At 66.7% G+C, this 14,288-nt stretch overlaps 1 long non-coding RNA gene across 2 annotated transcripts; it reads right to left on the bottom strand.

The window, feature by feature from the left end:
• Positions 1–10,874: 10,874 nt before the first annotated feature.
• On the bottom strand, positions 10,875–13,484 carry LOC122199737. Of its 2 annotated transcripts, none has more exons than XR_006193606.1 (5): positions 12,140–13,484; positions 11,930–12,054; positions 11,730–11,849; positions 11,524–11,653; positions 10,875–11,444 (listed from the first exon to the last, which is right to left on the bottom strand). It is a non-coding gene; the product is annotated as an uncharacterized LOC122199737 (long non-coding RNA). The 2 variants fall into 2 exon arrangements; XR_006193607.1 differs by having other exon boundaries at positions 11,930–12,050.
• Positions 13,485–14,288: the final 804 nt, after the last annotated feature.

Genomic DNA, 14,288 nt, shown 5'->3' with positions numbered 1-14,288 from the left:
CAGGCAGAGGGGCCCAGAGTGTGGGCAGCGCCGGCCCAACCCAAGTTCTGGCCCTTGGTCCGCTCTCTTTGGGGATCCAAGTGGGGTCCTCTTCCAGGGACTTCTTTAGGCCCCAACCTGGGCTTCCCGCTGGCCCCTCAGGGGCAAGGGGCAGAGGTGGGGGCCGTTCCCTTCCTGCCTATCCTCATCTTGGGAACCCTCCCAGAACAGGCCTAATTGTGGGAAATGTAAGCCACATGCCTCTGGTTCATTTACACTTAATTCAATACAATGAGCTTCCCCGGGCCTTTGATGTCCCAGGACCTGCCGGCCTTTAGTGCTTTGTGGGCTGCGAAACAGGAAGCCACAGGGTTTCGGGGGCAGAGCCGTGGCGCCTCCTCCCCTCTGCAGCAGGCCGTCAGGGACCCCAGGCCTGTCCCCTCAGAGGGAGGGGGAAGGGGAAGCTCTTCTGCACCAGGCACCAGGTGCACGGCAGCGAGGGGCTGACAGGCGGGCGAGAGGGCCTGAGTAGGGGGTCCCTGCACCTCCCCTGGCGGTGGGCACACGAGAGCCTCCTCCAGGAAGGGCAGGGACACCCCAGGGGCAGGAGAGGAAAGTTGAGGTGACATTTGGAAAGCAGGCTCCTGGGCCGGGTCGGCCCCAGGTCGTCTCGCGGACTCCCTGCGGCCCAGTCAGCCTTCTGACCAGCCACCCAGCTGTGGGCAGGGGCCACAGGGGAGGATCAAGGGCCAATGGGCACGTGGCAGGGGACAGGCTCCGGAAATCATCTGGGGCGGGGGCCCCAGAGCTCCCCCAGGGACTCTCCAGTGACACCACCCACCGATCCAGCCTCTGCCTGTGGGCAAGAAGGCACGGCCCCTCACTGTGGGCAGGGTGGGGGTGGGGGCTTGCCCGCCACCCTGCAGGAGGAGACCCTGCTGAGCTCCTTGGAGGGCTTCCCGGAGGTGGGGGCTCCGAGGAGGGTGGAGACGTATGGGCAGGCTGCAGGCCGAGGGGGGACACAGGCTGGGACCCCAGTGGGAGCAGAAGCACGGGGCTGCCACACAGGAGCCACGCAGGAGCCACACGGGAGCAAATGTCCGAGGACCCCAAGCCTGGGGTGACAGGTCCCGCCTGCTGCTAGGGGGTGTCAGCGTCCCGCGGGGGACACGGCGAGACCAGGAACAGAGCCCAGATCCAGGTTCCGTGCCCTGAGCGCGAATGGCCAGTGTCCCCCAGGATCCACCCCCCAGCCCCCTACCCACAACCAGGGAGCTGTGCAGGGTCTGGGGAGGGGACAGCTGTTTGCAGCTCCACATTCCAGACTCAGGGTCAAGCATTTGGGGGAGGCTGTTTTTCTTAAAAAATGTCATTTGAACATAAACACTGTTGCTGGCGCTTTTCTGATTGCCCTGGATCCCCAGGGAGCGGTGGGCAGGCAGCGCCCGGGGTCTCACAGCCCCAGCGGCCTCTGACCTCCCCGAGCAGGCTCAGCGCAGCCACCCGGCCACTCAGCTCTGGAGGCCCGGCAGCCCCCTTGCCACGCCGAGCCGGGCAAATTGCAGCCTGGGTGGCTTGAGGTCTGAGAGGTGGCCTTCCTTCAGCAGGTGGCCCTGTCCCCAGCGCAGCACCAGGTCCAGAGGGGCCTCACCCCCCAGGGATGTCTGGGGGTGTCTGGGGGTTCCTGGTCCCACCTCTCCCTGGTATTTCTCCTGCGCGCCTGGGGCTCTGCGGGGGCCAAGGCCCCTCCTCCTCCCACCTCTGCTCTTTGCAATGAAGGGGACGGGGGCACCCCCCTCCCTGGCCCTGCTGGAGGCCTGGAACTGGGCTTCAGGGCCTCGCACCCCTACAGCCCTTGGGCTGAGGCCTCTGTCTCCTCTTGGAACAAAACGCAGCCGCATCCTTCCCACGGGGCATCCATGCCCATGGCCACTGCGGGGGCGACGATGTGGACAGAGAGGAGCTCGGTCCCGCCTGCACACGGAGCCCTGCTCGCAGGCGAGCCGCAGGCAGGGACCGGAGGCTTAGCGCTCCGGTGGTGGCCCTGAGAAGCGTTCAGAACCCGGGATGAGGTTGTCCCACCGGCCACACACACCCCTTCTCTTGACCTGGCCGCAGCTGGCTTTGAGGCTCTTCCCTGCCGCCAGACTCCACCCTGGGGAGGCACCCACAGCGGCATTTTTCATGGTGGAGTCCGCGGCCCCGGGGGGCCACGTGGAGACAGAATACCTGACACTTTGTGTCCTGCCTCGGCCTGCCCTCCACCTGAGGCCTCGCGGGAACCCCCACCCCTGTGGGGGACAGGAACCTGGGAGCACGCCCCTCCACCCCGCTTAGAAGGAAGGGCTTGCACGCACAGCCTGCTTATCCACATCCCTGAGATGCCTTCAAGGGCTGGGTCCCCTTCAGAGAGAAAGAGTCTCCCTGGGGGTGTGTGGCACGGGACAGAGGACCCCTGTCCCCACACAGGACGTCTACGCCACCACATTGTAAAGACTGGTAGGTGCTGTGGGGAGCAGACAGTAGGAGGGGCCCTCTCCCCAACCAAGGGGACCCTTGCGGCCAGACACGGCACGAAGGACTCACCCCCGGGGCAGGCACAGTGCCCTTTTCCCCACTCAGTGTTCGCTGACCCTGACCCCCGGGCCCTCAGGGGGGCCCAGCCCCACCGGCCTTGTTTGAGCTCCGAGGTCAGTGTCCCAGGACTTTGCCCAAGGGGTGCAGCCCAGAGCCCACACACGAGGCCCCTCTCTGCCTGGGCTGGGGAGTGGGTGGCGGGAGGTGGGATTAGACAGCTAGGCCTGCCCTCCTCGGCAGGTTCAGCTGGAGAAGCCTTTCGCCTTCCAGAAAGTTCCTTCTGCTGTTTTGTGCCTGCCCCACAGCCTGACCCTCACACTCTAGGGCTGTCTTCTCACCGGTGCACGACCCCCCTGTGGCGGGTGGGTTGTGTGGCCTTATGCGCGAGCACACACAGAGGGTGTCACGTGGGGTGGGAGCCAGCATCCTGGAGTGGCCCGTTAGCGGCTACAGGAGCTCAGGGATACCCCGCCACCTATCTGCCTCGGTCCCCTCATCTGCAGAATGCATGTGTTGAGGGCACCCCCCTCGTGCGTCATCATGAGGACAAAGGACCCATTCGGGCCAGGTGCCTGGAGCCCCCAAGCAAGCGGGTGGCTGAGCGGACCACGGTTGTCACCAAAACATCAATTGTATTAGAGACATGTCTCTTTGAGTCCTCCCTGCTGTCACAGCCCCGGTAGTTCTGGTGGAGGGGACCCCGAGGGCACAACACACCCCGCTCCCGGCACCTGGAGGCCAGAGCACCCCGCTCACGCCCCCTCACGTCCAGGGCCACTTGGCAGTGTCTCCTGGGGCTCCTCCAGTCTGGAATGACCAGAAGCCAGGAGGACTAGAGGCTCCGGACTGGGCCAGATAGTCGCTCCCCCCAGGGGCAGGCTGGCCACTCCTGCTCCCTGGGACGGTGGTCAGCCTAGTGTCCAAACGAACCCCAGCGGGGATCTGCGTGTGGTGGGTCACAGGGGCTGGGGGCCAGGGGAGTGGTGGGGGGCGGGGAATGACAGGGGAGCGGTGGCGGGGAGGATGACAGGCCACATCAGCACTTGCACCCAGACTGGCCAGCAGGCGGTCAGCTTCGGTCTTCCAGGAGCTGGGCCCACGGGGCCGGGGTCAGCTGCAAGGCCTTTCCGGGGGAATCACTCTTTCCAGGACCTTCCGCTTGGCCCCTGAAGGCGTCTCCTTCCTTCAGCCCCCTCCCCGTTTTCTCTTTGCGCGAAGCGTTCTTGGGGAGGCGGCCAGGCTGGCCAGCCCCGCTCCACTGCTCTTTGTGGGGAGGTAGGGCTTCCAGGCCCTTTTGAGATGCATGCCTGCCCCCAGAGTCGTGGGAGCCCTGGCCATCCGTGGAGACCCTGCTGTCACCTTGGAAGTGATGGGCCATTTGCTGTCGGCCATGACGGATCGGGCCGCCTTCTCTGGAGCACGGATAGCAGAACCCAGAGAGGGCTGGCTGGCCGGATCTGTGGGGCACCCTTTCCGAGACGCCCTGGGCGCACGGAGGGGGGCTGCCTGGGTGTTTGGGGAAAGGTCAGGACGGTCGCGCGCACGCCTGCGTGCCTCCTTAGGGTGCGGCCACGGCCCCGGGCCAGAGAGGAGGACACAGCAGGGTGGTGTGGGCAGAAGCAATTGGGGACCGCGGGCCAGCCTTTGCAGATGGGCCGAGGGTGTGCACAAGGGGCGTTGGGGGCAGGGGGAGCCTGGAGCCTGCTTGGGGCCTGAGCCAGAAGGAGTGCACGTCTGGAGCGCGTTCTTGGGTGACAGCTTCATGAAGGATGGCGGGGGAGCGGGGATGTCTGGGGCCCCGTGCTGACCCGTGGGATCACTCTGAGCTGGGCGGCCATGGCTCTCCAGCCAGCCTCTTCCTATCTGACCCCAGGGAAGACCCAGCCCGGGCTGGACGTGGGGCTCGGCACCCAGCTCAGAACAGGAAGTCTGGGGGCCCCTTGGGCCGCCCCCGCCGTGCCCACGGTGGCTCGGGGTGGGCAGGCGTGGGACGTCTGAGCTCCATTTCCTCCGGATCCCGTCCAGATGTCCTTCCCTTCCCACCCAGCCCCCACAGTCCCCGCAAGCACTTGCCCGTGACATGCGTATAATGTGAGCCCTTAAGCCCATTGTTCCAGCGCCTGCCACCCTCCTTCCGCCTGTCACTGACATCCGCGCACTGTCTTCAGCTGGCAGCCCCTCCGAGGGGGCCATGCCCACCCAACTCACAGGGCCCGTGAAATTTGGCCTTAATTAGGTTGTCTTATGGCGGGATCGCACATGTGGGACCCTCTCAGGAAGGGGGCTGCTGAGCCCGTGCCTCCACAGCACAGGGTCCGTGGGGGTGGGGGCCGCCGTGCAACCATCTCCGCCCTTCCTCCCGTGCTCCACGCAGAGGGGATGGGGGGCAGACAATAGCCTGGGAGGGGGGCCCGAGGCAGCAGCCTGACCTTGACCCCAGGCTGCCCCTCGGCCCCCTCTGGCTCTGTGCCCGCTGGGAAAACAGTGGCTTTATCTCTGCCGCCTCCCGAACTGCAAATAGCCACGTGTCCCTTGGGGGCCACTCTTGGCACACATGCCCTCTGCCCCACGTCCTAGGGTGAGGTCATTCACCCTCGGATGGGGGGCAATGGGGACTGGAGGCTCCAGGCCTGTGGCTCCAGGAAGGAAACTTCACCCTCCGGGGGCGGGGGCAGACCTAGGCTGCAGCTCGGACCAGCGAGACCACCCGTGGGGGCCGGTGATGGGATGAACAGACCGGCAGGGGCTGGGGTGCAAGGCCTGAGCAAGGGGTCAGCCCCCAAAGGGCCGTGGGGAGGGGGCAGGATACAGGCAGCTAAGGGGACAGCCAACAGGGACCCTCCTCTGTCACACCCCCCCCCCCTTCCTTGGTAACAGAGCTCGATGAACAGGAAGCTAGCAATGGAAAACAGGGCAAAGGGCAGTGGACCCCTCCCCCTTCTTCCTTCTCCCCTCCCCACCCTCTATCTTCCCACCCACCAGAGCTCCAGGACTGAGGCCTCTCCAGACGCCCTGAGGGCTGCCAGGCCCCTCGGAGGGTCTCCATTCCCCCCTGGGGACACCCCCTGCCCCCAGACACTCCTGCCGGGCTTCCTTTGCTGTTCTAGGCCGACACATCCCCCAACTGGGCCCCAGAAACCTCTTGGAAAGAGGCAGTGACCTCAGGGTGGCAACAGGCCCCGTGGCGGTGTGGCAGCAGGGGTGTGGAGGGGAGCCCACGCTGTTTATCCCGAAGCCCTGCCCTGGCCTCGTCTGGGACCTCCCACCGCCCTCCTGGAGATGGAGGTTTGTGGGGGTCTGCTCCGGGAGCAGGACACAGGAGACCTGGCAAGGGCGGCCCTGCTCCAGGGGGCTCTTCCCGTCCTGCCCCGCGGTCCCGGGATGGCAGTCAGCCCGAGCTTAGGGGCAGTACGGGGAGCCCCTCTGCCTTTGCTGAGGTCTTGGGGGCTGGCCCCACTAGCGGCCCCTCCACAGCGCTCAGCCTGAGAGGCTCCACAGAGGCTGTGCTGTGCCCCCCAAAGCCACACGCCTGCACCCCAGGGCCTCCAGACCTCTCCCGGAGGGACCAGGAGGTGGAGGCCAGGCCCATGGCCCCCCACGCTTTCTGGGGGGGACGCGGAGACTCCAGGGCGGGTGGAGGAGCAAACCGTGCCAGGACGCTGTGGCCCGACCTCCCCCCCCCCAGACCCCAGAACAGTGGGCCAGTGTGTGGGCCGGGGGTGGGGCGCAGGGCGGAGGCCCAGCAGGTCGGTCCTGCTCCATAAACCCCAAAGGCCGGACGCTGTTGACACAGGGGTGATGTCACTGCCGACCAATGGGGAGTCCCTGGTGGTGGGGGGGGGGCTCTGTGTGTGCTGCTCTGCGTGCCGTGGGCCCCGCCACGCACGGGGCGTGATCTGAAAGCCACCTGAATAAACCCAAGGGGCCCCTGCCTTCCCCCTGGGCCCCTACTGCACGTCCCACCCAAACCACTGCCTGCACGTGAAAGGCAGGGACAGGGAGAGGAGGGCAGGGGTGGAAGGAGGCCTCGTGCCTGGGCTGTGCTCTCCCCCCGGACATGTGGCCCCCAAAATCCCGCCCCCCCCCCCTTTACTCCAGAGCCATGCCTTCCTCCTCCGCGGCCCCTAGCGGCCATGGTTCCCCAAGGCCAGGCCCTGGGCCAGCTCCTGGGAACATCCGAGCTGCGGCCCTGCCCTGTGCACAGATCCCCGGGGCCCGGGCTGGTCCCCGTGCCCCCGCGTCAGGGCTCCGTCAGTGCAGAAGGCGGTCTGTCCTTATCTCTCCCATCCCTGACTTCAGAAAGTCCCTGCCTTCCTCCTCCCCGCCCCCTCGGCTGCAGACCAGACCCACGGGCTCCAAACACTGCTGCCCACCTGTCACCCCCACCCTCAAAGCCCCTGGGAGCCTGTCTTCCCACCCGGCTCAAGGCAAATGCCCCGTCCCCCTTATTCCCCCATCCCCCGGGCCCTCCCCATCTCCCCGTGGGGCGCCTGCCCCTCGGCCTCTCCCGCTGAGACTCCCACCCCAGTGGATGGGTCTCTGCAGAGCGTGGGCCACCTGAGGGTCTGCACGTGCCCCCCAGCCCTTCTCAGCTGCCTCCCGGCCCCGCAGGACGGGCACCCGATGGGCCTTGGCACGAGCTGGCGTGTGCGAGCTCTGGCCAGGGGCAGGGACGAGGGGCCCCCCCGCGCCTGGCGCCCATGTTTGTTTACTGGTCCGGCCCCAGGCCCGCGCCGCCCCCCAAGGACCCGGCTGCCCGCCTGTGTCCGGCCAGGTGTTCGGTGAGGGAGCACGGGCTCCCGGAGGACAAGGAGCTCGCTGTCTGCTTTATGCTAGCACAGTGCTGACAAGGAACAGAATATCCACAGTGACCGCTTCCAGGAAATGGCTCCGGGGCGGTGGGGGCCGCCGAGGAGCAGGCCCCTTCCCAGCAGGCCGGCCTGCATGCAGGTGGACTTCCAGGAAGGGGCCCCCGCTCGTTCCCCTCACCCCTGGAAAGGGGCCAACGGCGTCACCAGGTGCAGAGAAGGGAGGGAAGGAGCAAGCGAGGGAGAGGAGGAGAGGCGGGGACGGCGCTGGCCGTGTGGAGACCGAAGCCTCGGGGGAGGCCGGACGGGCCGTGCTCCTTCCAGAACCTTCCACCCCAACCTTGCAGGTCACACCATCTCTGGGGCTTCTCAGGTACACGCACGCGCGCGCACACACACACACACACACACACCCCGAAAACAGGAGGGGGTAGAGAGCAGGCAGGAGGACACCGTTCCAGTCGGGGTCTCTGCGATGACCGGTGTCTGAGGAGGCCCCTGGCCCCTTTGTCGGCCAGGCCGCGTGGGGTCTCCTGCCGGGGCCGAAGCCCCCTGCCCCTGTGCTCAGACACCACCCAGCCCTGGGGACAGGGAAAACACTTGTCTTCCCTGGAGCCTGGGGTGAGGGCAAGGGAGCAGCCTCCACGGGGCCCAACTCTGTGTGTGGGGTTTTTTTTTTTTTTGACTTCCCAGGGTGTATTGTAGTGAGACCCCAAGTGTCGTGTTAGGCCTGTTCAAGGGAGTTCATTTCCTTTGTATTGTTGGAATTTTTTCTGTCCCCATTCAGTGGTCTAACAAGTGTCCTGACTCCACCCCGCCCCCCAGCTGTCCGTAATCCCCGCCTGAAAGTAGGCTCTTGGGTCATTAAATCCAGGCCGAGATGCAAACTCACACAAAGGCACAGGACACACACAGCCGGGCTCAGATGTCCACCCTCCAGGGACGCTGGCCCCCACACGGGGCTAGGCCACACAGAGGCCGGCAGACCCCACAGAGCGCCCCAAGTAGGACAGGCCTACCTTCAGCGCCCCAAGCAGGGGCTCTCGCTCACGGCCCAGGACAGGGAGGCGTTTCGGGCTGCCTACCCCGAGAGCTCACAGCTTGACGCCGGACTGGGTGCACACAGGGCCACACGGGACACGAGAGACGTAGACACACAGACCCACACGCGTGGACACGGGGACGTGGTACGCAGGGACATGTGGGGACACACTCTTGTTAAGTCCCATCTCCCCCAGGCCGGATGATTCGCTAGCCTAGACCCTCCACAGAGGGCAGCTGGGGGAGGGCCCAGGGTAAAGACCCCCGGCTGCTTTGAGCTGGGTGCCCGGCGGGGGTGGGGACCGGCCCGAGAGACGGGCCTCAGTCTTCCCAGAGACCCCTCCCGGAACTCTGCAGCCGGCTGGCCCCCACCCCCACCGCCCCCCACCCTGAGCCGGGCTTGGGAGTGAAATTCAAGCCCCTGTTTGCTGCGAGACACTTAACTCACTTAACTCGGGGCGCGGGGGCATTTTGAAAGCGCCTCTGGGTGGTGGGGGGCGCCAGGAGCCTGTCTGACAGCCTCTGTGAGCCCCTTCTCTAAAAAGCAGGAAATCGGGTTGGGCCGAAGGTAAACACATTCCAACCTGGCCGTCCCTGTTCCCTGGAGGGGCTCTGTCAGGGCGGGGGAGGCCACCTCTGTTTTCCCAGTCCCTGGGCGAGGCTGGGGCTCATGACCTGTTTGCAGAGCCTTGGCCTGTGGCTTCTGCCCCAGCGGCCTCCGTCCAGTCCTCGGGGGACCGGCTGCCCCTCACCTTTCCCGTGCTTGCCGACCCCCGGCCCTCCCCGCGCTCAGGTCTCCTCCCGGTTGCTCGGCCCTGGGGTCGCCCCTGCCCCGTGGGTTCAGAGGGCACAGGGGCACGGGCACACCGCGGGGCAGGCCTGGGGGGACAGAGTCAGGTCTGTGCACTAGGGGCCCCCAGAAGGGTGTGGAAAGGGGCCACCCCACCCTCCCGCATTCCGGACCAGATGCTCTCCATTTCCCAAGCAGGCCTCAGGGTGAGAGTGTGGCTGTGACTCACCGCCCCGAGTGACAGGCTGAGGCCACCGGCCCCACCAACTTGGGGGACCAGAGGTTTGCCTACCCTTTGCTGGGACCCACGATCCCTGTGTTCTCCAGAGCACCCCTGCCCTCTCCCATCTCCAGGGCCCCTCCGGCCAGCACCCCAGGAAGCTGGCCCCGGTTCTCGAAGCACTAGCTGAGAAACACGCTGATAATAAAGGCCAGTTTTAGACCTAACCCTTGACACCTAAGATTCCTTCATCTCACCGGCCCGGGGGCCTGAGACAGACGGTCTGTCGCTGCCGCTGCCCGCGGCCCTGGGGAATGACAGGGGACACCCAAGGGGCCCCGTGTGAGGCCCTAGGTCACCCTTGCTCCCTGGCGACCACCTGCCTGGGAGTCCCAAGGGCCCGGCTCTTCGTCCCCAGTACCGGTGTGGTGGGAGGGGCGGGGGCCCCAGAGGGGGACACACACACGTGAGGACAATGGGGAAGCTGCGAGGTGAGCCCGTGGGGAAGGGCCCAGGCGCCCGGGCGGGGTTCTGGGGCTTCTGGCCTCTGGTCTGCCAGCTGGAGAGGGCAGGGGGAAGGGGCCGAGGACCCCAGCCTCATTTCCCACAGCTGCGCCCCCATGCTCCCAGCATCTGCAGAGGGGTATCAGCCCGGGGGTCCCCGACCCAGTGGCTGTCTTGGGCAGGGACGCCAGCCACAAGCTCATGGGGGCTGCACTTGCAAATAGGGCACAGATCCATGGATCCCGGTGGGACATGTCCCCAGTCTCGTCCCTCACCTGTCACCTCCCCTCTGCCTCTCCCCCTTTCGGCTGCCTCAGCTCCCCCGCCCTCCCTCCCTGGGGCAGCTGCCTGGCCCCAGTTCTGCCCTCCCACGTGTCAGGCCTGCTCTCCTCGGATGGTTGGGGGGAGAGGGGCCCAGGGAGGCCCAGGGGTGTCGTCCCTCAGGCAGTTTGTGTGGCGGGACAGGGGCTTAGGGAGATTCTGTGCCGTCCTGTCCCTCGTGCTGAGGGCTCCCTTGCCCCCCCACCTCTCCCCTCTGGGCCCCACCCCACGTCTCCATTCCCTGTCACCCCATCCCACAGGCCCCTCCCTGTGTCCTATGCCCTTCCCTGCCCTCCCTCCTCATCCACCCCCCCCCCCATTCCTCCTGGGCCATAACCGCTTCCTGGCCGTGTGCCTCCCTTATGCCCCCCCTTCCGTGTGCCTCACCCCATCCCTGTGTCCCTTCCTGCCCTGTGATGCCCCCCCCCCGTCCCGGTGGCCCCTCCTGCCCTGTGACACCCCCCTCCCTGTGCCCCTGCTCATGTGTGACCTTCCCATTCCTTGTGCCCCCCTCCATGGCTTTTTCATGCCCCCCATCCTGTGCCCCACCCTCTCCGTGCCCACCTCCCCCAGCCGGAGCCACCCCCACCCCCACCCAGGCAAACAGCTCGGATTCCAGAGTCCCTGAGACAAATTGCTGTAACTGAGTTTATTGATGAGTCCAGGGCTTCTGGTGAAACCCTGGCGGGGAGGGGCACAGAGCGAGCTGCTCTGCAAAGGAATGCTTCAAGGTTTGCTCGGTGTTTGGAGCTCCCAGACTAGGCAAGGGGAGGGTGGGGCCCCACACACTCGGCCGCACCCAGGCACCCCCAGGCAGAGATGGACGGCAGGTGGGCGCTGGGCACGGTGCGGGCACTCAGCAGCTTGCTTGCACACGCGCTCGGGGACTCGAGGCCAGACCCAGAACTCCAAACCAGTGCAAACGACTTAGTGCAAATTGAATTCGGGAGGGACGGGGAAACGGAGTCACGGTGGCTTTGAGTCCCGAGCAAAGGGGAAAGGAAAGAAAGGAAATGAAAGCACAGAGGAAAGGAAGAAGAGAAGGAGGGTGAGGGGCGTGGGGGCGTGGAGGCTGGTTGGTGGTCGCCTGTCCACGGCAGGGTGGCCACGGAGATGGAGGCGCCAGGCGGGGTGGCGGCCGCCGCGGGTGCTGCTCGCTTCCGACGGTCTCGCTGTCGGGCTGGTCTCGTTCCTGTAGCTTGACCTGCAGAGAGCGACAGGACGTGTGAGCGGGGACCGGGCAGGGCGGCCCCGGAAGCTTCCGGAAGGGTGCCCGCACTCACCTTCCAGAGCCGATTCCTGAGTCAAGGAGTGTAGTGGTTCCAGAATGCAGCATATTCTTGAGTCAGAGCTAGAGGGGACTTGAAGAAGTCCCAGTTCCAAGGCCCAGGCGTGAGCTGGGTAGCACCATTTCTGCGGGGCAGGACACGGTGAGTTCCCTGCTCCTTGGCCCGTGCCCGCTGCCCGCGGCTGGCCGGGGACTCCTCACCTTGTCGTTTTGAGGGTTCTAGGGGTCCAGAGAGCAGCAGTCATGTGTCGGCTCCTTCAGGAGCGCAGAGGAACGAGCCCTTGGGTGTTCCGGGTCCCCGCGGCGCCAGCCTAGAATGGTCTAGGGAAGCAAGAGCGCTCAGGGGGGACGCCCTGCGGGTGGGTCGGCCTGCGGGGGCCAAGCCTCACAGCCGCGCTCACCAGGAAGGCCGGACGGCGTCACGTCTGTCCTCGCCGTCACACCGGACCATGTCATGCCTCTCTGAGCGCAGCCTCGCGCCCGGCCTTCGGAGGCTAGCAGCACATCACCCGATCTGGAGACCTGGCTGTGGGCGAGGGGAGGGGGTGCCAGCTGAGCCGCGGGCAGAGGCGGCGGGCGGGCGGGGGGACGGTGGGGTGTCGGGCACTCACCCTCGTCTCCAGTCCCGAGTCCAGAGGCACCGATCCCTGCTCCGTCGTCGCCCGCAGAGGCCCACCTTGGCCACGGGCTCTGGAGGCCAGTGCCCCGGCGGACTCGCCGCCAGGCTCCCGCCCTTCACCCCTGCCTGCGCCCCGGCCCCCCACCAGAGTTCTCATTCACTCCACCCCACCCGCCTCGCCTAGTCGGGTCTCGCCAGTGCCCTTGACTCCCCTGGTGCTGTCCTGTCTGTCATGCCAGACCCAGGGGCTGAGCGGTGAAGGCATACAGTGTCACCAAGTACGCTGTGGGCCCTCTCCGCGCCAGACCCTGGGCCGCAGTGCCACGTGGGAACGGCGCGTCCGCAGGCTGGGCCCGCAGCAGCCTCCTCGCTGCAGAAATCTCTCCGGAGCCGGTACCTGCGGCCGCCGCTCCCTCCGGTGACGTCCTGTTGCGGGACACCCCGCGCACTGCTCCTTCTTTCCCGCTCCCCAGCCCTCAAAGCTCTGGCCTGGCCAGAGCCGCTCCTGTACCTGCTACTAAATGAATTTCAGTGGGTGAGATGTGGTGGCGGCTGGGGACCCCTGCTGCGTCCTGAGTCCCCACCTCATCCTGTCCGACCCGGGCCTGGTGCCCCCCCGACCCCGCACGTGCTGGATCCCCACAGCCACCTGTCACCTCTCCTGCCGGCAGCCCTGCCTCATCTCCTGCCTGCTCTCTCGAAATGCTCTTTCTACCTGGGAAGGGCACGCGGCCCCCCCAGCCCGCACGGTCTCAGCTCCCCCCGAGACAATGTCACCTGTGCTGACCGCTCTCCTTCGTCCTGCCGCTCTGCCGGGAGGTCAGCCGCTTCTCCTCGCTGGCCCTTGCTCCCCGAAGCCCCCTTCTTGCAGAAGGCCAGCAGAGCAAGGCCCAGGGAGGGGAGGGGACTCACCTGGCCGACAGACCGCTGTCCTCACTTACCCACGGCTGCCAGCTATACAGCCCCACTGCCCCGGGTCCCGGGCGAATCTCTCTCCAGCTCCCCTCGTCCACCAGCCGCCACGTCCTGAAACCAAAACTGACCGGGATGAATGTCTGGCTCCCCCCTCTTTCCTCTACACCCCCAGCTTGGGCCCATCCCATGCCGATGTCACCCGTACTCCAAGACACCTGGGACCCCACGCCACACTCCCGCCAGGTGCCCTCCAGCCCTGCCCAAGCCAGCCCCCCAACCTTCTGCCGCTCCTGCCAGACCCCAGATTTCCAAGGTGATCCTTGGCCCACTCAAGCCTCCCTGTACCCCGTCCCCATCTTCCCCTGGTTGCCCCCAGTACCCCACGCTTCCCTGGTTACCCCTCGGCTCCCCCGCTTCCCCAGTTTCCCCCGAACCCCCCCATCCCACCCCACCCACCACCCCCTCCCGCACCCTGCTCGCCGGCCCTAGCCCGGGCTTTTTCTAACTGGGGTGGCCCCGCCCCGAATTCCCGCCCCTGCCCCGCCAGCCAATGGGAGCAGCGACCGTGTTCGGGGCCGCCGCAAGGCCCGCCTCCGCCCCAGACCGGTCCAGCACACCCGTCCCGGAATTCTCCAAAGAGGGCATTCTCCGCACCCCTCTGTTGGCAGCGCCTACACAGGGACTGGCATTGTCCCCAAACGTCCCCCTCCCCTTGGGTCGGAGCACTCGGGTCCCCTCGGGGCAGACCAAGCACGCTGCTCCCGCCCAGCCACCGCTGGGCTCGCACTCTGCTCCCGACGGGGGCTCCGGCTGGGGGCTCGGGGAGGCTGGGGCAGGACTGAGTCACCCTCAGTCGCCACCATGGCTGAGACCCCACGCTCCCCCTGGGGTCCTGGGAGTCCACGGGGAGCAGTCACATGAGGCGTGTGTGTGTGTGTGTCGCGGGGGGGCGGGTGGGGGGGGGGACAGGGGCTCACCCCGGGGGTCTCAGTGGCCAGGGTGGGTGGCCGATTCCCAGCCCCAGTACCATCTGACACTGGGGGGATAGCGTCTCCCGCAAGGAAGGCTTCCCTTTGCGGTCGGGGTGCCCCGCGTTCCCGTCTTGTGGCTCACAGGCGCGCTCTGGTGACCAGCTGGGTAGCCTCCTAGTCCTGCCCCGGCACCCTGCGCACCCGCCCGCCTGCGGCACTGCGGGTGCGGACCGAACAAAGACCTGAGAGCTTTAA

The sequence above is a fragment of the Panthera leo genome, chromosome D1, assembly GCF_018350215.1.
Source record: "Panthera leo isolate Ple1 chromosome D1, P.leo_Ple1_pat1.1, whole genome shotgun sequence".
NCBI lineage: Eukaryota > Metazoa > Chordata > Mammalia > Carnivora > Felidae > Panthera > Panthera leo.
This window is presented reverse-complemented; position numbering and strand designations above follow the sequence as displayed.